General features: G+C 48.3%; 1 long non-coding RNA gene across 1 annotated transcript; it reads right to left on the bottom strand.

Annotated features, from left to right (window-relative positions):
- Window positions 1-17,278: 17,278 nt before the first annotated feature.
- Window positions 17,279-20,874, bottom strand: LOC128798669 (uncharacterized). The gene is made up of 3 exons (XR_008434507.1): window positions 20,117-20,874; window positions 19,081-19,249; window positions 17,279-17,515 (listed from the first exon to the last, which is right to left on the bottom strand). It is a non-coding gene; the product is annotated as an uncharacterized LOC128798669 (long non-coding RNA).
- Between the last annotated feature and the right edge of the window lie 6,648 nt (window positions 20,875-27,522).

The raw sequence follows: 27,522 nt of genomic DNA, 5'->3' as shown, positions 1-27,522 counted from the left end.
GGCAGACATGAAGGTTCTCAAAACTTGCAATGGATGCAGAACAATAAAGGTGAATGGGTGAACAAGTTTATCAGGTTAAATCAGGGTTAAGAACTCTACTGGAGTTCATGCTGGATGAGTGATCCTGCCCCTCAGCATGTTAGACAAGTCACATTCATGCCTAGAGCTAATTGTACCAACAGGAGAGTTATTTATGAACGTGATTAGCATAATTGATCTGCTGATGGATAGAGCTGCCACTGTCAGGTACCAGAGCACAGAGATCACAGAGTGTGATTTATATCTGAGATCACGAATTGTTGGTGTATCCACCTTCAGGTGTCTCCTGTGCAAACATCCAGACACTTCTGGCTCCTGTCAAGGTGGTGGGGGAGTAGAGAGTCTGAGCCAGCTCACAGCCAAATAAAAAAGTCTATAAAGTCTCTTGGGGTGGTTCCAAATCTCAGCAAAATTAGGAAAATCTTGTGGTGATGAAGCAAACTGGCAGGATCATCCTGATCATCCTTGTGCTTGCAAAACTGCCTGGCTGTGTGGAAAAGAGGGGAGAGACACAAGGTTTCTGTGGCTCTGAGGGTTTCAGGGGACAGATTTGTGCAGGTCTCTCCCTGGACTGAGAGATGCTTGGAGGAAGTCAGGATTCAAGGCAGGTTCGAGTTGTTTGGTGCAGGCTGGTGGGATGAGATGGGATATTGTGCCAGAGGGGGAGAACAGGGACCAGGGATGGAGCTGAAATACACACAGGGAAATAGCAATTTGCCCCTGTGGGGGCATGAATTCCCACCCTGCCCAGGGGTGGGGCAAGAGCCTCCTCCAGACATCCCTGTGCAGGCAGGGAGGGTGGAGGGCAGGTGGGGAGGGGTCTGCAGAGCTCCTCAGGGGATGTGATCCCTCAGAGATGCCGCTTTGGGAGACAGGATGTCTTTTGCTGGGCTCAGCACTGAATTCACACAATTCCTTTAAAGAGCTTAAAGGCTGAGTGAGAGGAAAATTCTGGGCTGCAGGACTGCAGAGCTGGCTCAGGGGCAGCATGAATTAATGATTAAAGATTTGTGCACAATCTTGCCAAGAGGTACCATGGGGCACCTGTGGGAGTGCAACCCTTTGGCTGCATCTTCAAAAACGCTTTTCAGGCTCTCTGAACCCTTCCAACAGGAGTCAGTCATGGCACAGCAGTGACAGGAGGGAAAACAAGAGCCCAGAGAGAAGGTCAGGGCCTGATAGTTTGGAAGGGATAATTACTTTAAAGAAGCCATCGTGGCTGGTTGATTGGAAAGCAGTTTACTGAAAAAAGGGGCCTGCTGGAAATCAAACAGTGGGGGAGGGGAAGGGAGGTGTCAGGGCCAGCAAGAGCACTGAGTATCCCAGAGCAAGGACAGCTCTGGGGCTCCCAAGGAGAGGAACCTCAGTGGCAGGAGGCTCCTTTGTCAGCAGGAGAAGCTGTGGGGCTCGTGTGGTGTGAGAGGACATCCATCAAAACCCCAGATGTGCTCAACAGCTGGCAGCTCACTCAGACTGTGGCAGGGGATTCCCCACGTGTCCTGGTGGGTCCCAGGCAAGGTTCATGAAGTGGTTTGGGGTCAGTGCCAAGGATGGGTTGGGATGTCTGATGAAAGGCTCATTTCTGCTCTTCCACCCCATCCCCCAAGCCCTGACCTTCCTTCTGCATGCCAGAGGGACTCACATGTCACAGAGGTGCAGAAGAGACAAATGTATTGCAGTTATTGCAGGGCCCATGGGTACCTCTCTGACCAGGCGGATTTTTGGCAAAGGATTAATGCTCAGAGTTGTTAAAGGACGGTCAGGAAAACAAAACATCTTTACAAAAATCCCCCATATGAGCCAGCACAGACCAGTTAGATTGTCCTGCCAATGAGAGATGCTTGCAGGAAGTCGGGATTCAAGGCAGGCTCGATTTGTTTGGTGCAGGCTGGTGGGATGTGATGGGATATTGGTTTTGGGAGTTTGGGCTCAATCCCGTGTCCCCTCTGCCTGCTGTCCCCTTTGGCAGGAGCAGCTGGTGATGAAGGCACAGAGGCAGAGGTGCCTCCCAGGGCCTGGCAGGGAGAAGGAGAGCAGAGAAAGCAGCAGGAGGGACAAAGTGAGTAATGGTGGCAGCGGCTGCTGCCTGAGTCAGCAGTCAGTCATTCCGGGCCGGGCTGTGGGGTGTGAAAAGCCCTTTCTCATGTGGCTGGTGTGAAGATCGCACCGGCGGCGCGGGGTGCTGGGAAGTGGTCCCGACCTCAGCACAACCATCGGGCCTCGTTTGTTGCATTTCCCTTCCACCCAATATTTTGTTTCCTGATTGAGCTTTGTCCCCTGTACCTGTTCTCTGTGAACTTTAACCGAGAGAGGCCAGCAGGAGCCGGGGGACTTTTACAGGACCGCAGAGCTGCAGATGACGCTTTAAGCCATCGTTGCTTGCTTTTGTTTCAGCCCAAAAGGTGTTTGTAAATGTGTATCTGACTGAACGGAAAGATGGGGTGGGTTTTTTTGTTGTTGTTGCTAAATATTTCCATGCATTTTCTGAGATGATTTAAGAGGTGGCTGCTGAAGTCATTTGTGGTAACTGAGTAAGTGGAGTCAGGGTCAGAAACTCAAGGTCCCAACTCTGTTGTTTTGGATGCATAAACGAAGTGTCCTTGAGCTCAAATTTTTTTTTCCTCCTCAGCTCAGAACTGTTTTAAAAAATGAGAAAAGGTTGGAAAAAACTTCAGGATCTGCACATCAATCTAACCTTTTCCACTCTTTCCTTTCCCAGTGATCTGCACATCCTGTCCCAAGGGAATGCCCAGCTCCACGTTCTCCCTGTCACAGATACCACAAGATACTGGAGAATCTTTTTAGTCATCTGAGGTATGAAATATAATTACTGTTGCTAGACATTGGAAGGGTTTTAAATTATCAATTCTCATGAAATCTCTGCAGTGGGAGCTGAGCCTTATCGCCTTCCAGCGTGTGACAACACAGCCCACAAAGCCTTGTTCCCGTTTAGTGGAAGGAATTCACCTGTCACCTCGTTGCCTCAGTTCTCACCCTCCTGTCACACAGTGCAGAGCAATAAACTCTCACTGAAATACTCATTAGAGACTGATAATCCAGTCCTGTTCAGGCACATCCCTCCTGTTTGAGCTAAACTTACAGCAGCAGGTCCACACCCAAACCAGACACCGGGGTAGGCTCAGGTTTCTGGTGCTGCTCTGCTTTCTGAGCTTGGCTGTGGCACCAGAATAACCATTACGCCTCTTGGCTGAAGCTCTGAGCTCCAACGCCAGAATTTTGATGGTTTCACCTTTTTTTTTTTTTTTTTTAAAGCAGAAGGAAGGCAGGTGCTTGCTCCAAGCCAGGTAAGATTTAGCCTGCAGTTTTTAACAGCAGCAGGTTCTGCTGTGTTAGAAACTGCCCACAGCTGATTCGTTTTGCTCATGTTAGATATTTCCATGGCCCTGGAATGGCTCAGCAGGGAACTTCCCGGAATGCAGCCAGATCCATCACCGATTGCCTGAGCACCCCCTCAGCTGGCCCTGGGCAGATCAAGGCTGATCTGGAGCAGGTGAAAAAGGAGACCCAAACCTTCTCCTCTGGCTGAACCCATCCCTCACCTGGCAGGAGGTGGAGGAGTTTGTGTTCAGAGTGGGCTGGAGTGGTGCTGTGCAGGGACAGGGTTCTGTTTTGCAGTGCTCAGAGACATCTCTGTCAGCCTGGCAGTGGCTGTGGAAGAAGCTGTGGATGTCAAACCATGCTGGAATGTGACATTTCCATGGGAGCAGCTTCTCCTGCATGTGGCAAGAGCATGAGGGTTCTGAGAGGTCTGTTTTGAAGTGACTCTGCCAGGTTTTGTGTTTGGGTGTAGCCCTCTGGCATGCCTTGGATGTACAGACACATCCCTGGAGGGTGGGAGGCAGCACAGGGGAGGTGGGAAGTTCACAGGGTGCTCCAAAGGAAGCATGTCCTGGCTCAGAGCCATTCACAAACAGCTCCTCAAAGGCACTTGGGACTTGCTGGTTCCTAAACCCCCAAACTGGGCCTGTTCCCTCCTCCCCTCGCACCAGTGACGCAGCCACCTCGCAGCACAACACAGACTCTCCCGGCGGCACCTCAGGTCATCCCGTGGCTTCTGCAATGTCCTCAGCTGCTGTGTGGGACAGCCAGCCCTGCCCTGTGCTGCTCAGTTCCTGTTCCCAGCAGAGATCAGGACAGGCAGAGTCGATGTCACCTTCCTATCGCTGTCTGTGGATCTATGACTTCCTCATGAGGGGAGGAGGAGGGGCAGACACGGATCTGTGACAGTGACAAGTGACAGGGCACTGTGAGGGAACGGCTGGGGCTGGGCCAGGGCAGCTCAGGCTGGAGAGCAGGAAAGGTTCTTCCCCCAGAGGGTGCTGGCACTGCCCAGGCTCCCCAGGGAATGGGCACGGCCCCGAGGCTGCCAGAGCTCCAGGAGCGTTTGGCCAGCGCTGCCAGGGATGCCCAGGGTGGGGTTGTTGGGGGGTCTGGGCAGGGACAGGGGCTGGGCTGGGTCATCCTTGGGGTCCCTCCAGCTCAGGATATTTTGTGACCTGCTACAGCAAAATGTCCCCGTGCTGTGGGCTTTGTCCCTCCGCTGAGCCCAGCTGGGGGGTGATGCTGGGATGGGCATCCAGGTGCAAAAATACCCCTGTGTGGGAGCTCGGTGTACTGGCACGGGGAAATACCTGGGAAAAAGGTGTCCAGCCAGAAGCCCGGTGTCTTGGCTGTATGCCATGTTCCTGTCTCCTAGCACCTCACTGGGATGTCAGGAATTCCATGAACAGCACTCACTCGGTCCCACCTGCAGCTGTGACCCTGCTGGGGTGGAAGCACAGGCCATTTGTCCATCAGGTTGGTCAGTGCTCCTTCTCACCCTTGGTGAAATAACAAATCGTCTTCCCCACTCTTCACGGGACTTCCAGGAGAAATGCATCATCCACAGGCAAACAAAATCAAAATTAAGATGCCAATTTTGTAAAGATGGGGAAGAGCAAGGCTGTAAGAGCTTCAAACCTCCTTAAGGTGCACCCAGCCCCTGCCTAAACACAAAGCTTGGACTTTGCAGGAGTGGGATTGAGCTGGGTCTTGCCCCAGTTCCCTCCAGCTAAAAGCTGCCTTACAGACACCTTGTTGGTGCTGAGCAGGGAAGGTGAGGTGGATTTTGGGGAGCTGCTGGTGGTGAGGAGCCCAAGGGAGCAGTGCTGGGCTGCCTCACCCACCACTGGTTTCCGTTTCCCTGCTCTGGCTGTGACTGGAAGTTGCACTGCTGAAAAACAACATGGTAAAGGCCATCCTCACCCCCATTAACTCCGTTGAGATGAGTGTGGTTGCAGCAGAAATGAGCCTGGCACAAGGGCTTTATTTTATTTTAGCCTGACTGGAAGGAGAAAGAATAGAAATGTTGTCATTGAGCAATTTCCGCCCTGGTTTTGCAAACTCCAGAAGATTCTGGTGCTCAGGTAAACACACAAAGTGCTCAGAGCTTTGCAGCTCTTCTTCACTTCCCATCGCCTCTGCCAACCTTGAGGCACAGCAAACAGAGGTGGAAGGCTGAGGGTTTGGGATGGAGGTGGCTGCAATGAAAGGAACCAGTTTCCTGCAGTGCCTCCATCCCTTGGCTGCACCACCCCATGGAGCTGCAGGGACAGGCTGGGATTGGCACTCAGGGAGTGGCAGGTGTGAAATGCCAGCTGTAAAACCTGGCGTGGGCACAGCAAATTGGAGCCCTCACGGTGAGCATGAGGCTGTGGCTTGACAGTAAAGCTGACACACTGAGAAATCATCTTCCCAGTTACGTCAGAGCCAGGAAACTCAGTGAGAGAAATGTCCTTTCCATTACACTGTTCACTTGACTCAGAACTCTCCCCATCCAAGAGGCAATGCAAATATCCCTGAGGGAAGGTTAAGTCTGGGAGCAGAGCTGTCCCGAGGCTGTGGGTGTGAAGGGTCACTGGGAGGTGGTTTGGAGCAGCAAGGCTGCTGTGGGGCTTTGCAGTCTGGGACTGGGTGTTTGCTGCCTCAGCATCCCCAGCAGCCACTGCTGCTTTTGCTGGCCTGCTCCAGGTGGTTCCACTGATGCCTTAGGATTTGAGCTTTTCTATTTTCCATATATTGGTAACCCTGCAGGTCTTTAGTGTAGAACTCTAAACTCCACACACAGTGGGAGCTGCTGCTTTCCCAGTTTGGGCAGACACAACAATTCCTCTCCAGGCCTGGCAATCAAGGACACCTCACTGCCTCAGGCCCCCAGAGATGGAAACAAAAGTGACTTGGGGGGAGCAAACCTGGGGTCAATGACTTCATTAGCTGAAGCTGGAATTGGCAGATGAACCCCCAATATGCAAATGGACCAAACTTATAAAAGTGTGAAACCCGTGACCCATTGTCCATTTTGGGTGTAGCCCCTGGGGGGCTTTGTCTGCCCAAAATGTACCTGAAGGCCCTTCAATAAATATTCCTGCTTTTTATTCCCTTTTTTTGGTCTGGTCTCTGTTTTTAGGTAGTCCCAAAAGGCATCACTACGGATCAGGATGCAAGGAAAAAAACCCATCCTAATAAATCTCAAAACTTAATTAGTTCTGTCTCATTGTTTCCACTAGCTGGGTGTTCTCTCTAGGATATAAGGAAATACATCTTCCATGTTTCTTCTGAAGGAAGGAGAACCCCTCGAAAGGCACTGGATAGCTCCCACTTGGCTATGCCCAAGCTGCAGAACAGGAGGGTGGGGGGAAATTTGTTTAAAATGCACTTTTCCACAGAGAATAACACAAAGTGATTTTTTGGGGGGGCACACCAGCCTCCTCTTCATGCCTAGAAACAGCATGGAATAATCCTGAACTGCACAGACTCTACCTGCCCTGCCCCAGAGGGAAACATCCATTTCCTGTGCTGGGATTCTGGGAGCTCCTGTGGGCTGGAAATGCTTTACAAATATTAGCACAAAGAACTGTTTCAGAGCTTTTTTTCTTATGAGCTTCAGTCATTTCTTCAGGGAGAAAAAGCACTTACTCACCCAGCCATCCACACCACACAAAGCACAAGCCCTAGACAGGTTTGCAGGTGAGATATGAACCCCACAAGGAAAACTAAACCTGATTTCAGCCCTTTGCCCATCTGCCCTGTGTAAGAGAGATGTGGGACATAGGGTGACTCTTCAAAATGCTGTTTATTGTATACAAAATGCTGTTTATTGTATTTTACAGCAGTCTTGGGTCATGGGTAACAGAGCCATGCCTAAAGTTGCCAGCTCCAGCTTGTAGGCAAACCTGAAACCCCTTTACTTCTGGTTCATTGCATTATATATTTTTATTTGCTGAGCATTTTAACCCATAACAATCAGCATCATATACAACACCTATAGCCTAGCATAATTATCATCACTATATTATGGTCACTGCTGTCCAACCACATGTTACAGTTTAAGCTTAAAGTTGTTTTTCAGTTTTCTTGTAGTGGGAAATTCTTGAACCTTTTTTCTACTTGCCACATTGGCATGTTTGTTTGCCTGTGGTCTCTTCTGCTTTTCCTAAGACCTATTTCTGCCTGGTAAAAACTTCTTTTTGTTTGTGGCCAACATATCCTTTGCACTAAGTCATAAAACCTCCTTCCAGCTTGATTTAACCTTTGCTTTCTTAATTTTCCAGCAATTCTCATTTTAGACATCTATTGTTCTTCTATATCAAAACTTGCTTCCATCTCTATTCTGCTCTCAGGTTCTACATTCAGAGATCTTTCTGCCAAGCACACACATCTGTGAGAGCTCCTTGTCAAACTTTCATCTTTCCCAGCAGCCCTGGCTGGCTCTGGCAGCAGTGAGTGCAGAACTCTCCCACCAGTGGAAGTGCTCCACTGCTTGGGTCTCACACTGCTTTTGCACAGCTGCATTTCTTCCAAAGGTGTTTTCAGCCTCAGAGAGTGGCAGAAGTTTAACTTCCACAAACCCAGCAGTGAAATGGGGACAGGGATGCCACTGCAGTGTCCTCCCAGTGTCCCCTGGCGCTGTGCAGGCACAGGGAGCCCTTCAGGACTGGCTCTCTGTTCTGTAATCACCCCTCTGCCGTCTCACCTCCCTTTCTGCAGCTGGTTCCCCAGAGGTTTCTCCACTTCTCCCTCCAGGCTGCTGCTCCAGCAGAGCTGTGTTCCCCCGGGCTGTCCCAGCAGCTCCTCCCTCCATCGGGATGAAGGGAGCAGGAAATCCAGCGGGGCTCAGCCGGGTCGGGAGCTCTGCACAGGGGATTTTGCTCTGTGCTGAGGAGGCAGCAGCTGCTGGGGCGTGAGCTCCTAAAGCCGCTGCACGGAACGGGCACCAGCTCTGCTTTCCCTTCTCACCCACAAAAACGAGTGTGAGAGCCGCTTCTCTCACTTTGAAGTGTCTGGCTTTGTCAGCTGGAACAAAACCCAGGTGTGAAGCAGATTTTCCCAGGGTGAGACTCACCATTTCAGGTGTTCTGTGTCCACAGGCTGGACTTTGCACCCCAAATTCTGGCTTCCTTTTACACTTTTACTGTTTAAAATGCAAACCACAATGGTTTGATTGTTTAAGCAGAAAAGGGTTTTTTCCCCACCAGGAAATGGGACAGCTGAGCTGGATTTATTATTTTTAACAAAATAAATTTTGATGTGGGTGTGTGAGGGGTGTGTGCCCACCTCTCTGGGACGATCATGTTAGAATTGGCAAGACTAAAGAGGTTCCATTTCTAGTAAGATATGGAAGTTTTAATCATCAAGAACAAGGATTTTTTCTCCTGGTGTTACATGCCAATTAGCTGAGGTGGTTTTCCTTTATGACATTGCCTATTTAATTTCCATTATAAATAAAAGCTAAATTGCCCAAAGGTCAATCAGGGAAACACTTTGCCATGGATGGTTGGCATGGAGCGCTGGGGGTTTCCTTCCCTTGGCACATCCCTGCATGGGAGCATGCCTGGCGTGTTTGTGGAGTGAAAATTCAGGAATAGTTCACCTGAACAGCTCCCTCATGTCTGCACACATCTCCTCAGTGTGGATGGGATGGGTCCATGCATTTCCTGGCATTTGAGGAATGAAAGGCAATATCTCCAGGACTGCCTGATTCATTCCCAGGCATCCCCAGCACTTTTTCCTGGAGGAAATCCAGCCTGGCTCGTGTCCCATCTGTTTCCAGATGTGCTGGGATAAGGATCAGCCTTTGATCTCGCACAGGAGGCTGAGCAGACGCAGAGTCTGGAGGGCTCCTGTTGCTGCAGGAGGGGTTGGGAACAGCCTGGAAGAGCCATGGAGAGGCTTTTGGGACTGGCACAGGGCTGAGTTGAATCCCTTCGTCTCCCTCAAGCCCAGAGCAAACAGCATTACAAAGCACTGTGGGGAATAAGAGCCTCATGTGTTAATTTGTGTCTAGATTAATTAGTTTAGAGAAGGATGGACCTGGAGAGCTTTGCTTTGGCAAGGAAAATCTCCTCATTGTCTCTGGGGGTGATCCCAAGGTTGTCCTGCCCATCCAGGGGGGTTTCTCTTAGGATTTGGTGCTGCCTTCTCACAATGCCCCCCTTGGAACATCCCCCCTGAACTCGAATTTGTTTTAATTAGCCATGTTCATTAAGCAGCCCTCTCAGCCATCCTTACAGGTGTAAAAAGATGAGTCAATGAACTCTGACTGCTTCCAGACAGCTGCAATTTTTCAGCAGAGCCAGCTCCCCACCCCCTGTTTCTGTGGCTTGCTTGGGGATCACTGATTTACAGAATCCACAGAATCCACAGAATTCACAGAATTCACAGAATTCACAGAATCCCTGGGCTGGAAGAGACCTTCAAGATCATCGAGTCCAACCCAGCCCCAACCCCTCAGCTAAACCCTGGCACCCAGTGCCACATCCAGGCTTGTTTTAAACACGCCCAGGGATGGGGACTCCACCACCTCCCTGGGCAGCCATTCCAGAACTTTATCACCCTTTCTGTAAAAAACTTTTTCCCAATATCCAACCTAAATTTCCCTTGGCACAGCTTGAGGCTGTGTCCTCTGGTTCTGTCAGTGCTGCCTGGAGAAAGAGCCCAGCCCCAGCTGAGCACAGCCACCTTTCAGGAGCTGTACAGAGTGCTGAGGTCACCTCTGAGTCTCCTTTTCTCCAGGCTGAGCACCCCCAGCTCCCTCAGTGGTTCCTCACAGGGTTTGTGTTCCCAGCCCCTCTCCTGCCTCGTTGCCTCCTCTGCACGTGCTCCAGGTCCTTCCCAAACTGAGGGCCAGGACTGGACACAGCACTCGAGGTGTGCCCTCACCAGCTGAGGTTTAACTGAATTTACCTAAATTAAGTGACACAAGACTGATTAAATTGAAACGTGAGCACACACTGGGTGTTGTGAGCACTTTGAGCTGACAACCAGTGCCCCTTGTCCAGGGGCTCTGCTCTCATCCCTCCCTCTGTGGGCAAAACAGGAAAAGCCTCAGGATGTGTGTCCTTCTTCATGTCTTCATCAAGTCTGGAGAATTGTGTTGCTCTTTGCTGCTGCAGCCTTTTCTCTTACTCTTGGAATGCAAAAAATGATGGAGAATTATGGAAACTGCAACCTGGCAAGGAGACTGGAAAGTATTTTGCATTTGGGGTTATTTCACTCTTACATTTTATTCAGAGCCCAAGACTGTAGTGATGGCCCCCGGCTGATGGTGATGGTGCTAATTAGGACTGGACAAGATATTTTTATCAACAGTTTATCCATTGAAATTTCAAATTGAGGACAACCAAGATAATCTGCCAAATTCTGCATTGATTTTCAATTTTTTGTTTTGAAGCCCAGAGTGCTGCATTTCAGCATTTTTCAGTATGGAATGTTTCAATGTTACATTTCAAAATGAGGCCCTGGTGTTAAATTTAGATACCTTTTGATTAAAAAAGGAAAAAAAAAATTAATCTCCATGAGAAGATTTAATTTGACACCATGACCTTCCCCTGCCAATTTTTTACTCTATGTTCAGGAAGAAAAAAAAGTTTTTAATGGGTTTGACCTTAATTTTATGACGGATGGGAAATAGAAACTTATTCAGCAAGTGACAAATGCAGTTGTTTCTCAGTGCCATCTAAGGCTACAAAATAAAGGTGGAAAACCAGAGGTTTCTCGTGGATTTTTATAATTCTGGCTAAACCAGAGGGGCAGGGAAAGGAGGGCACCCTGGCTCAGTCCTGGCAGGGACAGAAGTGACCCCGTGCTCCTGCTGCCTCAGGGATGGGAGGGAAGGGGCTGATTTTGGAGCAGGGGGAGTGGATCCAGTCTGTGGTCAGAGACAGAGGGATAGATAAAGGGTCCAGGTTTTATATGATCCAGTCTGGAGGAGGAGGTGAAGGTGCTGGAGCCTGGATGCAGTGCCCAACCTTGCAGAGCAGGGAGCAGAGTGATGGTCGGGTGCCCAAAGTGGCTTTGCCAGGGAGAAAAATAGGGAAGAGAAAATGGATCCTCTGTTCCTTGGTCTGAGAAACCTCAGAGCCAGCCCGAGAGAATTCATCCTGCCCACACAGCAGAACCAGCACATGCCAGGATGTTACAATGCCCAGCTCACATCTCCCTGTTGGAGTTTAACCCTGTTATCCCCTGTTGCATCCCAGGGAGAGGTGATGAACAAGGTCTGTGTGCCACAGGACAGGTTTTCACTCGGTGTTAATTGGCAAAACTCCCGGGAACAGCAGCAAAAACCATCCAGGGGGGGGAGCAGAGCAGGGGAATCACAAGAGGAGTGAGAGCTGAAGTCATCTCCTGTGCTGGATGCACAGAGGTAGGGATGAGCCAGGATTGCACAGCTTGGCTGGGTTTGCTCTTTCCCAAAGGGCAGGAACATCTCTGAGCCTGGTCTCAGCACGGTCCCTCCCTGCTGCTGGGCTGGCACCTGGCCCTGTGGGGAAAGGCCCAGCCCCTACTGACCCAAAGAGGGGCTGATTTTCAAGCCTTGGCAGCTGCTTTTATTATCTCAGTCCATTTTCAGGAGCCTGAGGAAGGGCTGATCCCCAGAATCCCCCAAATTTCTTCCCTTAAACATTGTTTTCCCCTCCCTTCCTCCCCCTTCTCTTCATTTCCCCTACAGACCCATGGAGGTTCACTTCCAGCCTCTCCACCTGCCATCCTTCCCCACTCCTGACTCCACCTGCCCTTGCAGGAGTCTGCTGGCCCAATTTCTATCAATATTAATGGCTCGGTTTTCTCAGGCCTGGAACTTTGCTTTTACCAACAAAATTTATCTTCATCACAAATATTGACATCAGGAGCTTCATCCAGGCATCTCTGGCGATTGTTTTTCCCTTTTTGCTCAGTGGCAGGCTTAAGCAAAACTCCGTTCACTGCTTAGAAAAGCAGTGCTGAGATCAATGGCAAAGCTTTATTTTTGCTTCTTTTTTATAAGCTGAAATATTATTGCAGCCAATTTGTGAGCTGAGCTTCAAAAGCAGGAGTTGCAGGAGCCCCTGTTTTTCTCTGAGTTGTTTCAGAGGTTTGTGTTGGTGTTAAATCAGGGAAGAGATGAAATAAAGTATTGCACCAACTGTGATGGATGTGCTGTGCCCCACGGTGAGCTGGGAGCTGGCTGGAGCATCACAAATGTCTGGGAAGAGGGAGCGGGGGATAAAGGGCTCCAGGATTTATAGGATCCAGAGAGGGATAGATAAAGGATGCCAGGATTTATATGGTCTAGAGAAAAAAAGAGATATTAAAGGTTCCAGGATTTATATGATCCAGAGAGGGAGTAAATAAAGGGCTGCAGGATTTATAGGATCCAGAGAACGATAGATAAAGGGCTGCAAGATTTATAGGATCCAGAGAATGATAGATAAAGGGCTGCAGGATTTATAGGATCCAGAGAGGGATAGATAAAGGATGCCAGGATTTATACGGTCCAGAGAAAAAGAGATGTAAAAGGTTCCAGGATTTATAGGATCCAGAGAGGGAGGGATATAAAAGGCTCCAGGATTTACATGATCGATCCAGGGAGGAAGTAGATAAAGGGCTCCAGGATTTATATGATCCAGAGAGGGAGTAAATAAAAGGCTCCAAGATTTATATGATCCAGAGAGGGAATAAATAAAAGGCTTCAGGATTTATAGGGCCCAGGGAGGAAGGGATATAAAGGATATAAGGATTTCCATAGTGCAGAGAAGGAGGGATAGATAGAGGGTTCCAGGATTTGCATGGTCCAGAGTAGTTCACTGTGGTTCTCCCTGCAGTTTTTGCCTGGAGATCCCCCCAAGAGGGTCCCTGTGCTCTGTCACCTGCCCCAGGTGTGACAATAGAGAGAGCGCTGAGCAGCAGCCCTGCCTTTAACATTCCCAGCATTCCACAGCCCAGCTGGAAAGCCTCTGCCTGGAAATGCCTGACCCAGAGATGCTTTCCTCAGCCTTTTGCTGGCACATTCCTCTTCCTAGCAACTCCTCCCAGGTCAGACCAACACTGCAGGAACCACCAGCCTGTCCTACTAACTCAGGAAGTCATTTGACATGTAAGAAGATGACTTAATTTAGCTTTCCCTAGTCTGCAGAACATCCAGCTCCATCAGCTTCCTGACCCCTCGAGCTGAAGTGGCTGATTGCATCTCCTGCTGAACCTCTCCCTCTGCAGTGACTCCTCTGCTGTGGGTGACTCTGAGGGCACCACATTTTCCACATTTGCATCACCTGTTGGACCAATCCAGTGAAACTCAGCTCAGTCCTGGCTGGACTGACCCTTTCCTTGGCTGCAAGCTCTCCCAGCTGTGCTGTTCTTCCTCCCCAGAGCAGGACACTGACAGTAAGGGTGGCTGTGGCCCAGCCCACCTCCTCCCCCTCTCTGTGGCATTTCTGTGTTTGCCAGGTTCCTGCTCTCCCTGGGTTCCCCTTTCTGTGCCAGCCTGGAGGATGCATTTGGAAAAGAGCAGTTCCCCTTCAGGGGTTTTGCAACCCTGCTGCTCACGGCCGTTCCTTCCTGCAGGCAGGGACAAGGTGCAGCTGCTGGGCCAGCACTGGCCACCAGCGTGGCTAGCACCAGCCCTTGTCTGGGAGCCTTTATTCACACTGCAGCTCCCACCCACCAACCCTTCCTGGCCTCGGGCTGCAGGGACCTTCTGTGGCAGAGTGTACAAGTGGTGCTGCAGAGGGTTAAATGCAGTGAAACTCCCCGAGATGATGCTGACAGGTCAGGGGGAGCCACGGCTGAGCAGTGTCTGTGGGGTCCAGCCCAAAGAGAACGGACTGAGGTGGAGAACAAGGGGGACAAAGCATCCCTGCCATGTCCTGATGATGCCTGTGACAGTGCCACTGTCACCTCTCACTTGTGTGCTGCCTGAGCAGGTCTGTGAAATTCCTGCCCACAGCAATCTGTGAGCCCAGTCCGGTATCAGTTATTGCACAAATCTGGTGTCTGTTAAACACACTCAAATTTACTCAGTTGGAGATGATTTCCTAGCATGGCTGTGGCTGCCTGGATCTGCCACACATCCCAGCTTCAGGATGCTTCTGAATCACTTATCTGGCGCTTCCAAGGCATGGCGATGTCCCCACTCTGGGAACTAATCACACCAAAGGCTGGGAACCTCTCCAGCCTCCTCTTTCCATCCCCATGAGGAGGAAAGTGAGAGCCACTCGCCACTGGCAGCTGTGTCAGACAGGAGCAGCCCATCCCCTTGTTACTCCAGGGTGTGCTGTGAGGTGGATCCCTGGCTGGGATCCCTCATTCTGAGGCAGAACAGGTTGTGGCCAGTCCTGCATCATCCACTCCTCTTCCCAGATGTCAGGGCACAAGCCCAGAGCGTGCACAGCTCCTGCAAAGCCCACGCTCTGCCTTCCTCCTTCAGCCAGGATTAAAGGTTAAGGACCAGCTGGGTTGTTTTGTAATCTCATTACAGTAATGACCCCTCCACGAGATTTATCCCTCCTATCGTGCTGTGCTTCCTCCTTTCCTGAGGTCCTGCAGGAACAGCTCTGTTGTGTCTGGATGCTCTGTCTGGACCACACAAAATTAGCCCTTTATTACTCAGAGCCATTACAGCAGCTGGATCCCCATGAAAGCCTTCCCAGCTGAGCTCCAGAGGCAGCCCATGGCCAGCAGGATTCGTGGCCCAGCAGACAAGAACTGGCACTGGCTGCATCTGCAGCAGGGGCTCCAGCTCTCCAAATTCCCCGTGCCAGGAGCACAGCTGTGTTTCCCAGGACTGCTTTCCTGGGACACCTGAGAGGTCTCTGATCAGTGTGGGAAATGGATTTGTAGAGAGTTTTCAGAGCTTGACAGTGGCACTGCCTTGTCACAGGAGGCATCATCAGGACATGGCAGGGATGCTTTTGACAGAAAGCTCACATAGTGAGCTTTTTTCTGTATGTAAACTTTGAGATAAGAAATGCTGCCTTAGAAATGCCATGGAATAGGACAGACATTGCTGAGAGAGAAATGGAACTAGAAATAAGTTTCAAAGGATGGCCTTGCAAATAAGAATAGATACTTTGGAGAAATAGAACTATGAAAGGTGTATTGTAGTAGGACCCACGAGGGGTAATTTTGGATGATTGGCTTTAAGGATTTACAGCATGGTGTGGCTACAGCTGATAGGCCAAGAAACGCTTATAATATTTTGTAATTAGGAAATAGTTGGCTTCTGATTGTGATGGTGTGAATTATAACATCTGTATTGTCTCACCCTTCTCATGAGACTGAAAATGGAATAGAAGTTTTTAAAGCACCTCTCAGTTGCCCCATTTCTGGGTCAGAAATGGCTTTGTCCCACACACCCCTATGTTCTTCTGCCACCAATTGCTAACTCAAAAGGCCAGAGACCACCCAGTTATTTGGGGCAAAAGGGAAGGAAAAGTGACTTTTTTGGGGAAGTGCTGATTCCTTACATTTCCTGGAAGCTCCCTGATGGGTGTTTCCTTCATGCATGACCTGATACTTCACAGTGGGCAGCTCAGGAGTCTTTGCTGGCTGCTCAGGGCACAGCTGAGGTTTGGGATTACACCCCTGGGAAAGGAGCAGCTCCTGGGCAGTGCAGAGAGCAGCAGGGTGGTGATCCCACTGCTGAGGGAAGCTGGTGTCACACACACGCAGAGGGAAATGGTGTGGAGGATTCAGGGATGAGGTGGGGCTGAGCAGAAAGATCTGCAGGAGTCACTGAGGGACTCACAGGCTGGGGGAGGTCCTTGATCTGTCTGTTTCCCATGGTTTATTCACATTTTGGACCTCTGTGGTACTTTTGCAGCTGGGGCACGAGGGGCTGCCTGTGGCTGAGGGGGTCACACCCAGCCAACTCTTCCCCTCTCCACAGAAATCCGGGTGGAAAGGGTGATTTCAGAGAGAGGAGCTGTGGCTCTGGCCCAGCACCACCCTGTTGGTGATCTCTGTGCTTTGGAACACACCAATTTTGTATCCTCTTGGTGCCTTCACATCTCTGCATCACCTTCAATAACAGGCCCTGACTCCACACAGCAACAAACAGAGGGTGTCCCCCTAAAAAGCACAATTTCCTCATCACAGAAGGAACAAACCACGTCATTTCTGCATTACATCATGTGCAAGTAATTCAAATAGCACACCAGAAAGCCACCTCATTTCAAATTATTTTCCTTCCAACCTTCCCCTGCTTTTCCTGTTTGAGAAGCTCCAAATATTTGTTTCTGCATATCCTCTTTATCACTCAGTGCTTAGGGCAGGCTTATCTGCTTCCCACCCTGCTTCCCTGAACAAGTGTTTTCTTCCTTGTGTGCAAGAAACTCAGATTTTCCATGAGCTTTCTCCTGCAGACTCAGCCCTGGGGGTGTAAATCCCAGCTGGGTCTGGGAGGAACATGGAAATCACAGGGAATCCACAGGATGTGGATGTCCCTGTGGCAAGGTAAAGGGCAAGGCAGCTTTTGGATGACAATATCAGCAGCTCTGGTGCTGATGCAGCCTCTCTGGGCACCCTTTGAGTCTCTCTCTCTTCCCTGTACCGATCTCCCCTTCATTCTGTGGGTTCTGGGAAGGGGAATCTGATTCCTGTCAGCCCAAAGTCAAATATTCCTCCTCCCTTCCTCCATTTCTCTGCTGAGGAAGAGCCACTGAGCTCCCTCTGCTATGGGGATTCCCAGCACTGCTGATCTCATGCCCAAATTCCTCCCAGAAGGAGCTGTTTACAAAAGGGACCTGCAGGAAGGATCTGGGAAGGTTTGCATTGGCATCTGTTGCCATTTGTGAGGCACTTAGAGAACAAAATCTGAGTGGAGCTTGGCTTCCTTTTCACTCCAGGACCGAAACAGGAACATCTGTCAATGCCAAAGGAACAGATACGAGACACATGTTTGGTTATTTAGTGCTGCTTTTCATTTAATTATGGAAAAGTCCCCTGAGGAGGGTGAGAAATGTGATTTTTCACTCTTGTGCTAAAGCAGAACTGAGCTCGAGCCTTTATCCAGCACAGGGGGGAACATTCCCAGGGACTGGAGTCCATGAGCCAGGGGTTCTGTGCCTGCTCCATCCTGGGCTGGCTGTGGGACCCTTCTGGAGTGAATTTCAGCCACTGCAAACGGGATTTTCCTTGTTAAAGGAAGCCCACTGGTTACCTGCAGATATGAACAGAAAAAGCAAATTTATTTGAGATTCTCCAGCAGGATGGAGTCAATAGCTGCAGGATTTATGGAATCATGGGATCATGGAATAGTTTGGGTTGTAAAGCACCTTAAAGCTCATCCCATCCCACCCCAGCCATGGCAGGGACACCTCCCACTGTCCCAGGCTGCTCCCAGCCCTGTCCAGCCTGGCCTTGGGCACTGCCAGGGATCCAGGGGCAGCCACAGCTGCTCTGGGCACCCTGTGCCAGGGCCTGCCCACCCTCACAGGGAACAATTCCTGCCCAATATCCCACCTAAATCTCCTCTGGTTCAGTTGGAACCCATTCCCCCTTGTCTTATCACTGCAGTTCCTGGTGAGTTACAAACATTGAACAAAGAAAACAGCATTAAATCAGCACTTAATCCATGGGGTTTTCAAAGCTGAGTAACATTTTAGGAGAGGATAGAATGATTTCTGTTCCTGCATCTGCCACTGGAAATCTTTCCCAGTTTAAAAGCCCAGTGCAGGTCTTCAGTGATGTGAGAAAATTAAGGATGTGTATTTTAGTTGCTCATTTGTTGAAGTCCATCATCATTGTAGGATATTTTAAATCTGTGCAATTGAGCGGAACAGTTTTATGAAAATAAAATGTGCCGTTGGCAGTGAATTGAAAACAAAATGTGTCCCACAGAGTATCAGATGGGAGACCACAGGTGGAAATGCTCTGCTGCCGTAACTGACATAACACACACATTGCATGTGTGAAAAAAGCTTGTTTTTGGTGATGTAGTTAAAGAAACCACAAAACCTCTCAGTCTGGGGTTGGAAAGCTGCATTTAGTGATGTTCTGAGACATCCTTACCCAAAGTGGGATGCCTGGGCAGTGCTGCAGGGCTCTGCTGGAATCCCTGAGCTGAGCTCTTGTCAGGAATAGATGGAAATCCTGACGAGACCATCAGTGCTGCTGAAATTTCTTTCAGAGCCTCCAGAAAGCCACTGGGAAGTGAGAGAAGTCTTTATCACTTCCAAATGAGGTTTCTTTGGGGTGTTCTAGAGAAGGACACAAGGAATTTTCCACACTCCTTGGAAACATATTCAAGTTCATCAAGAGTTGCTTTAGCCCATCTCCAAGTTTCAGTACAGAACTTCAAGTCCCTGCAGGTGTAATAAAGACTAAATCCTTTGCTTCAGAGATTATAGAGGTTTCATTATCCACAGCTTTATATAATTTCAGCTGGAAGGGATTCAAGCTGTTGCCTCATGAATAATTGCAGCAATGCCAAGGCAAGGGAAAATCCTCATTTCATTCAGTTAATGCTGGGGATGAGCAGACACAAACTTACTTTGAGAAATCCTTGCTTGTACAAGGCAGCTTTAAAATTTCCCACCACTCCTGGAAATTAAAAGTGCCACCAGAATTTTCATCGTGCTAGATCCTGATTTAGGTTATGGATGTGAGCAGAACTTTGGGTGCCTGAGCTGAATCCCTGTTTCTGTCTTGGTGCCTTTGATTCTCTTTCATGGGTGAATCATTGGTGGAGTTTCACTGAGAACAGCACTCAAATTTCTTTCTCACCTTTAATTTTTGTTGGTAGCTGCTCTGGATCTGATTTCAGCTGTGCAGTTGTTGTCACCTGACCCTGAAGGAAAAGCCTCACGTGTTTTCTTCCAGTGCCACCAATTTGGAGGCTTGTATGGGAATTTAACTGGCTCCGGAATGTTGGGAACATCCAGCTCGTGTAAGGCTGAGGGACAAATCAGTGAGCAATGATATGTTCATCTGCCCAAGCACCTTGATTACTTAACAGAACAACACTTGGGTCCAGACCTGGTCTAGATCTCAGTTCCTGGTTTGATTCTGCACAGAAAAGTGGATTTCTTTTTATTAATATTGTGTTGAACATCAGGTGGCTCCAGGAGCTGCTGAAACACTATTTCATTAATCCTCCCTTTTGTTGGATTGTGTTTCCCTCTTTTTCTGCACCTCGCTAGGAGGCATGTAAAACCCAGTTTTGCATCAGAAGAAAAGAAAATAGGTGGTGAATTTACACCAGTTTAATTCTAAATGTGGTATTTTTGAAACAATTTTTGGCGTGACCTGCTCTGCACCTGAGAAGCTCCAAGTGCAACTCCTGGGCAAGGGCAGTGCTGCTGCTTCAGGGGTGCTTTGCCACTTCCCTCCTGGCAAGTTCATATCCAAAATGATATGAAAGGAGGCCAGAAAAATGTTTTATTTAATAGGGAGTACTTAGAAAGGAGATTTTGTGCTAAAAAGGGAATGTGAGTTCTGCCAGTGATCTGATTTTGTTGTGGGTTTTTTTTTTTGGTTTTTTTTTTTTTTTTTCTGGTTTTATTTTTGGTATTCTTACTCTTAAATGCTGAAGAATAATGCTAAACTCCAGAGAATGGGAGAAAAAAATCAAATTTGCTATCACAGCAAAAGACAGCTAATAAATTTGTTCAGCTGTGCCCTGATCAGCTCTCCTGCTCGGGGTGGGGTGAGGTTTACACTCAGCCAGTGCCATTTGTTTTCCTCCTCTTCAGGAGATTTGATTTGGCCCCAGACTGGAGAAGTGAAAGTGCTGGGAGCTGAAAATCAAGAGTCTGCTCACCTGGGAGGTGATGAGTACAGGCTTGAAGAGAGCTCCTGGGAAGATGACTCAAGCAGGGTCGAGTTCCCTGCTCTGGAGGAGGTGGGAGAGGTGCCAACCACTCTAAAATCAGTGGTGCTATTTCGGAGGGATGATTAATCCCTATGTGGGATGCTGTTTGCACAGGAAGGGAGAGGCTGTGGTGCCTTTTGACTGCAGATGTTGTGCCCTTGGATTGGGAAACGTTTCATTTCAAGGTTTCTGTGTGTAATTGCCCTGGAATCATTTGTACTGTTGAGGAAACAGGAGGGCCCCTAATACTTTGTCTCTTCAATCCAGGTCTTACAAGCTCTCAGAGACAAGTGTTATACCCTTGATAGCTCAGCTACCTCAGGTGGCATAAAGTAGCAGGATGGCTCCTGTGACAGTGTTGGAAACAAAAAGTTTTAATAAAAGGCAAACTAAAAAAGCTCTTTACAGAGAAAAACAGAGTCAGGGCAAGGGGCTCTTGCTCCTGCTAAAACACTTCACAAAAGCGATTTGCTTCTTTTGTTCTCTTCTTTTTCTAGTGAATTGCTCAGGTGGGACTTTTTGCTCCTGTCCAGTTGACTATCCTTAATTTTGAGGTGAAGTCCCCAAGGTCCTATGAGGTGTCTTTTAACCAAACTGAGGAGAGAAACTTCTGGGCTTTTTTCCTTTTTAAGGAGACAAAGGGGAACTTGTTCAGTCTGTCAGCAGGGGCACATTCCTACAGGCCCCCGGGACGAGGTGTGCTTGGGGCTCCCCACACGCAGGGTTTAGAGAGGGGCCATGGAAATAATTCACAGAGGATGATGAAATCCCTGTTTGTGACGTCACAGAGGTTGGTTCTCTAGAGGAATAGAGTCATGGAATCACTGAGGTTGGAAAAGACCTCCAGGATCATCGAGTCCGAGCTGTGCCCAACCCTCACCTTGTCCCCAGAGCACTGAGTGCCACCTCCAGCCCTCCCTTGGACACCTCCAGGGATGGGCACTCCAAAGCTCCCTGCCAGGCCCTGAGCACCCTTTCCATGGGGAAATCCCTGCTGGAGTCCAAGCTGAGCCTCCCCTGGCCCAGCCTGAGCTGTTCCCTCTCCTCCTCTAAACTCAGCCCCTGGCAGTGCAAGCTGGGCATTTTGGAGTTGGATGAAACCTTCGAATCAAAAGGAAAATCCACTGATTTTCCTGGCATTTAAACTGGAAATTGAATTAGATTTCTACTTATTACAACATTGGGTCACCTGCTCCCACCCAGCTCTAACAGAAACACTTGAGAGAAACCCAGTCTGCTCCTGGACCTGGTGAAGGAGAGCTGGGCATCACCCACCTGAGATAAGAACAACCTCTGCTGATCACTTGGTAACCACTGTGAGCCATGAAAGGCCATTTTCTATCCAGGAAGGGTTTCCTTCCCGTGCCACTGGCAATCACAGCTCTTTGGGGTTGTTTTCTCACAAACTGGAGAAAATTCAGGCAGAAAATTCAACTCAATCCTTGAGTCAGGTGGCACTGAGCAAGTATTCAGTCCTTTGCAGACCTTGTTCTGTGCTTTTTTCCCCTCAGCAGACATGGAATGACCCCAGGACAGGCTGTCCCAGCCCTGTGCACCAGGGCTCTGCCAGGGGACAGGGCAGTGGGAGGTTCTGGTGCTGCTGTCCTGCAGCAGCCCCGCTCAGGGACCTTATTTCATGTCTCCACTTCAACAAGGCACAGTGATGTTATTTCATGACTCAGCTTTGTTCTGACAAGAATTTTCACTCGAAATTCGCATCCAAAAGAGGCAGCAGGGAGGGAACCCTCTCTTTGTTCCCTTTAAAGCACAGCCAGCATCCTCCTGCTTTCCTTCTATGAACTGTCAATTCCCAGGCAGGTTTGCATCACTCATTTGCATCACAGAGTTACAATCCCTCCTGGAAGGGCTGCTGGAGAGCTGTTTTGACTTCTCCTAGCAAAGAAAACATTTGTTTGCTTCCTCCCCTCCTGAGGGAGAGCCAGTGCTTTAGTGTGTTCTCATATTTCCATGTGTGGTTTCCTTATTCCGTGGCTCCACGCTCCAGGCCAAAGTTAGTCACATTTTGCAATGTTCCTGAAGCCTCTCAAAACTTCTTATCCTCCCTCGTCTCTGTCAAGTTTCCTTGGGAGCTTTTTGCTGTTTCTTCATGGCATCAGCTTCAGGAAGTTCATCCTCACTGCTGGGAATGAAGGTTCAGGACCAGCTGCAGAAAGGCAGAAAAAAGGGATCTTTTAAAAAGGGAAATTTTAAAAAGGGATATTTTAAAAAGTGAAGGACTGGAAAGTGGCACTGGAAATTGAACCTGTAAATCATGAGCTCTCACTGCTGATGCCTTGTAAGGGCAGCCCTAGAGCAGAGACTGGGCAGAGCTAAAGAATAAAGCAGGGATTTATTCAAAGACCTCCATGGATCCACCTTGGGCAGCACCAGAGCCCAGCCAGGGCTGCACCCAAGAGGAACCAAAATGGTCCCAAAATGCACGAGCGCTCCCGGGGGCTCTCACTGGGATCAGCTCTGCTCCATTTGCACCTTGCAGTTCATTGTCCCATTCCAGCTTTAGCCCAGGCACTCCCATCCTGCTTGTTTTTCTCTCTCCAGCCCACGCTCTTTGTGCTCCTGGGCCTGAGGTTTGGATCATTTGTCCTTGGTGCCCAGCTGGAGCAGGAATTGTTTTGTGTCCCTGCTCTGTGCACAGAGCTCACCATGCCCTCATGTGAAGCCCAGACCCACAGACTAAAGCAGCTCAGAATGTGAAAAATAGAAAAGCTAAACCCTGAGGCATCACTGCCAGCCCAGCTTTGGCATGGATGAGTTCCATGAATTGGTTGTTCCCCACCTCTTTGACTTCTCAGGCTGTGAACAAGTCACTGGCAATTAGGGAGGGAGCTCAGCAGGCCCTGAAAATGTGTCTGAGGGTGAGCAAGGGTTGAGTGTTTATTTTCTTAAAACCAGCTGTCTCCAGAGGCGCCACAGATCTGATGTGCAGCACTGGCAGAATCTGAATTCGAGGATTTGTTTTCCAGGGTCTTAAGTGTAATCGTAGAATGGGATTTTTTGAGTTCGAAGGGACCTTAAAAATCACTCGGTCCCACCCCTGCCATGGCAGGGACACCTCCCACTGTCCCAGGCTGCTCCCAGCCCTGTCCAGCCTGGCCTTGGGCACTGCCAGGGATCCAGGGGCAGCCACAGCTGCTCTGGGCACCCTGTGCCAGGGCCTCCTTGCTCTGCCAACCAGGCATTCCTTCCCAATATACAACTTAAATTTTCCCTCTTTCCATCTGAACCCATTCCCCTTTGTCCTGTCCCTCCAGTTCCTGATGAAGAATCCCTCTCTGGTTTCCTGGCAGCCCCTTCAGACACTGGCAGGTACTGGGAGGTCTCCACTTCTCCAGGCTGAGCAGCCCCCAGGTTATGTCCCTGCTCTGAATTCCTCTGGCTGTGCCTCCTGAGAAATGCTCTGCCTGGCAAATGTCCTGGCACCTTCCCTCGGAGTGGCCCTGGCACCGTGCTGGTGCTGCCCATGGCTCTGCTTTCAGGGACAGATGACAGAAAATACTACTAATAATAATAAAAATAATAAAGCCCCATGTGTTCCCTCTGCTTAACATCAAGAGCCAAATTTGTAACCTCAGGAGTTTTTGAAACTCCTCTTTTGAATCTCCAGTTGATTTATTAAAGAAATATGGATATTGATCTAGCACCGATACCCAGCTGTGATGGACAAAAGCTCTCTAACAGTTTGAAGTTAGAAAGTGTATGTTCATTGCGGCGCCGGGCAGCGTGCGGGACAGCTCCCAAATACACACTGCACCTTTCCAATGATTGCAGAGTCCTTTTATCCACACCAGAATTGAATACCCAAAATACAAATACATCTTCATCATTTAGTACATCCCATTCCTTGCTCCGTGTGCTAATCATTCCCAAAGCTATTAAGCATGTGTAGTTTGTTCCTTGAAATGGGTCGGTGGTCCCTTCCATGGGGAGGGGTCCCAAAATGAGGAAGTAAATGAAGTCATCCTCATTCTGACCTTTCTGCCTTTTCAATGCAAATATGACAAATGAACCTTGGCAGAACTCCCATTCCCTGTCTTCAGTTGGTTTCAGAACAGAGGAGGCCACAATTGTCTTATGTTCCTAAAAGCTGTTTGTCAGTTTCTATATTCTTCATTATAAACCCAGCTAACTGAACACTGTGTTGACAAGCAATCAGTTATTAGTTAACTACTAACTCTTAACTTCATCAAGGCCTACTCATTTATTTTAGTTAACTCTCGTAAGGCTTATCTCTAACTAAAATCTTAGCTCCTCTAAAGTCTCTAAATCCCTTAAAGTTTATGTTTCACAGTCTGAGGTGACTCTGTCTCCAGCAAACTCTGGGAGGTCCAGGTGGAGATTGCACAGGACTTTCGGAGGTGGGGAAGGCGTGGGATTCCTGTGATACCTTGAGGTTTAAGTTTTTCTCTTCTGTTTTGGTGTGCAGCTTTTAGCTTCATATTAACTGTTACTGGGATCTTTTCACAGGGTGGTGAAGACAAAACAATCCTGTTCTAGCTGGAGACTCAAGGACAATCTCTCCAAACTTCAGGCCCAAAGCATGAACAACGTGAAAATCAGAGGGTGGGCAAGCAAGCAAGGAGGGTGAAACTTCATCATTTGAAGCTGTTAATTGGGCAGTTAACTCCTGTATGCAAATAGACTAAAACTTATAAAAATGTGAGCTCTCGTGATCAAGCCCTTTGCTTCCATCTTGGAGCCATCTGGGCACTGCCAGGGTGTGGCCTTTGAAGGCTCTTCAATAAAAATCCACTTTATTCCTCTTAACTCCATCCAGCCTCTGTTCCAGCTCCTTAAGGTGTCACCCGAGCTCAGCACGGTGAGATTTTCACTCTCTATTCATGAACAGCTCGTTTTCCCTGCCTCTGGTGTCACTGGAGCTCCGTGTCCCTGCCTGAAGGTGCCAAAGCCAAAGCGAGCGTGTGTCCAGGGATGTTCCCAGCTCCCCGTGCCACAGCTCCATCCTGCCCCCCGAGGGGACACTTGTCCTTGGCAGCAATCGGGTCCTGAGTGCCTCAATCTTTGCTGTCATGAGCAGAGGAGAAAAAAAAAAAAAAAAAAAATATATAATATAATATAATATAATATAATATAATATAATAATTTAAATATATAATAATAACATCCCAATAATAAAAATTAATATGAATAATAACGCAAAGTAATAATAACAACAACAACAACAATAATAATAATAGTAATAATATAAAAGTAAAAGGTCCATGTTTCCCCTCTGAGCCAACTTTGTAACCTCAGGAGATTTTATTCCATGAAACTCCTCTGTTGAAGCCCTGCTCTCTGGTGACTCTGTCTCCTGGCCCTGCTGGGTTGGCACACCCCACTTCTGCATTTCAGCACGCCCCAAAATTTGGCTCCTGCTGCTGCAGGACTTCCCTGTTGTGTTCTGGCAGGGTGTGACACCGCGGGCTCTGTCTCCTGTGTCCCCCTGATGGAAACCATCTGAGGGATGTCTCTTATCTCCTCTAATAAAAGCGCCATAAATACACCTCATGCTCCACCTCATCGATAAGAGGAGGAGAAGAGTAAATAGCAGAAAACCCCCGAATTTCCCAGCTTTTCCCTAAGGTCCCGTCTCCTCCAGAAATCTTTCCACAGAAATATCTCATTGAAGGAAAAAACCCTCAGCCAGGAGTGATGGAATGAGCATTGCATCCTCTGCAAGCCAAAGGCAATTAGGGATGGAAAATGCAACGTGAGACAAGGGAGTTATTTATGGTCCTGTCAAGGCTTCAATCCAGGGAGCAGCTCTGGCTTACAGGCTTCAAAGAACCCCCAAAAAAGGAAGAAAATGAATTTGCTGGTGACACTGGGTGGTCCCTACATGTTGGGAGGCTGCTGGAGATGTTTTCTGGAAAAGGTCAAAGTAAACATTAATTTTGCTGTTCAAAAAGTGGGAGGGAAAGCTCCCGAATTTACAGGCAGTGTCAACAATTTGCTGTGCTTGGAATCAATCCAGTTGTCATTATTTGCAAGTCTTGGCTCGGTTTGCCTCATTTTTTTAAACCAAAATTTCACCCTGTGGATCGTTTACAGCTGTGACTTGTGATGTTGCTTTATGCAAATCAAGCAGAAAGACAAAACAAGGAATTTCGTGGGTGCCTTTCCCTTCTGTCCATTCACCTTTCCAAAGTTTTTTCTCCCTTTTTTTTTGACCTTTTTGATGATCTAAAAGATATTCTGGGGGAAAGCACCTTGTAAAATTTGGAAGGTTTTCTGAGTTTTTAATTTATTTCTTCACTTGCTGCTACATTTCCCAATTCTCTCTCATTCTTTCATTTCATATTTCATGTGTTCAAGGCTCTCAGCTGCGAATTTTCTCCTCTGACAAACTGTCTGAGTCATTTTTTTTGGCAAAAGTATATGCAAAGCTCAGAAATATTTCCTGCACGATGCAATGCCTTTGCCTTCGAGGGCTGAAGTGCTCATTCCTTGTCCCTTCCCTGTGATTGCAAAACAAAAACACATTTTGAGGGGATCAAAATAATCATAATTCTAGATTTTCTTCCTCTGTGGCATGTTAGGTGCTTCTGTGCAGTGGTTTGAAAATGCTTATTAAAAGAAAGACATTAATTAGGGTTCGGGATCTGCTGTTGAATTGGAGATCGGATAAAACCGTTTCACATCAAACAATAATTCAATGAGTGATAGACTGAATTGGGTACTTTTAATGGGAATTACGTATTTTTAATGGGAACTTCATGTTATAGAGGAAAACCTCATTTAAAGACAGAGAAATATTAGCAGGGGAGACACTTTGAAGCATTGGAGAGGGAATACATTTCTTTAGAAATGACAGAAGTTTTTGTTTCACCTTTCCCCCCCCCCAAAAAAAAATCTTGGGTGTCTTTATGCAGCAAATTTCTGCATTTCTGGTTTTCATCTCACTTTAAAGTAAAGAAAACCCAACCCAAATGTCAGAAATTGCCCTGGGGTGCAAGTTCTGTTTTCGGCTGTGATAGACCAGGACTTTAAAGCCACAAATCTCTCCATGTTCCCATCATCAACCTTGCTCAGGGAAAATCCTTAAACTTAATGAGAAATCAACCTTAGATTCTCTCCCTGCTTAAAGAGCTTTGTGTGTTCCAAAGTTAAAGGTTCCAAAGATTTTTACCTGAGGAGTAAATAAAGAAAAAACGGGTTAATTTGATTTTTTTTTTTTCCTCCTGTGTTTTTCAGAGTTGGGCTTGGAAGAGGAGCAGCAAACTCTGGGAGCTCCAGGTGGAGATTGCACAGGACTTTTAGAGGTGGGGAAGGATGTGGGATTCCTGAGCTCAGCACGGTCAGACTTTCACTCTGTTCATGAAAAGCACATTTTC

This window comes from Vidua chalybeata, chromosome 21 (assembly GCF_026979565.1).
Source record: "Vidua chalybeata isolate OUT-0048 chromosome 21, bVidCha1 merged haplotype, whole genome shotgun sequence".
NCBI classification, from domain to species: domain Eukaryota; kingdom Metazoa; phylum Chordata; class Aves; order Passeriformes; family Viduidae; genus Vidua; species Vidua chalybeata.
The sequence above is the reverse complement of the archived record's forward strand: the minus strand, read 5'-3'. Positions and strand labels throughout refer to the sequence as shown.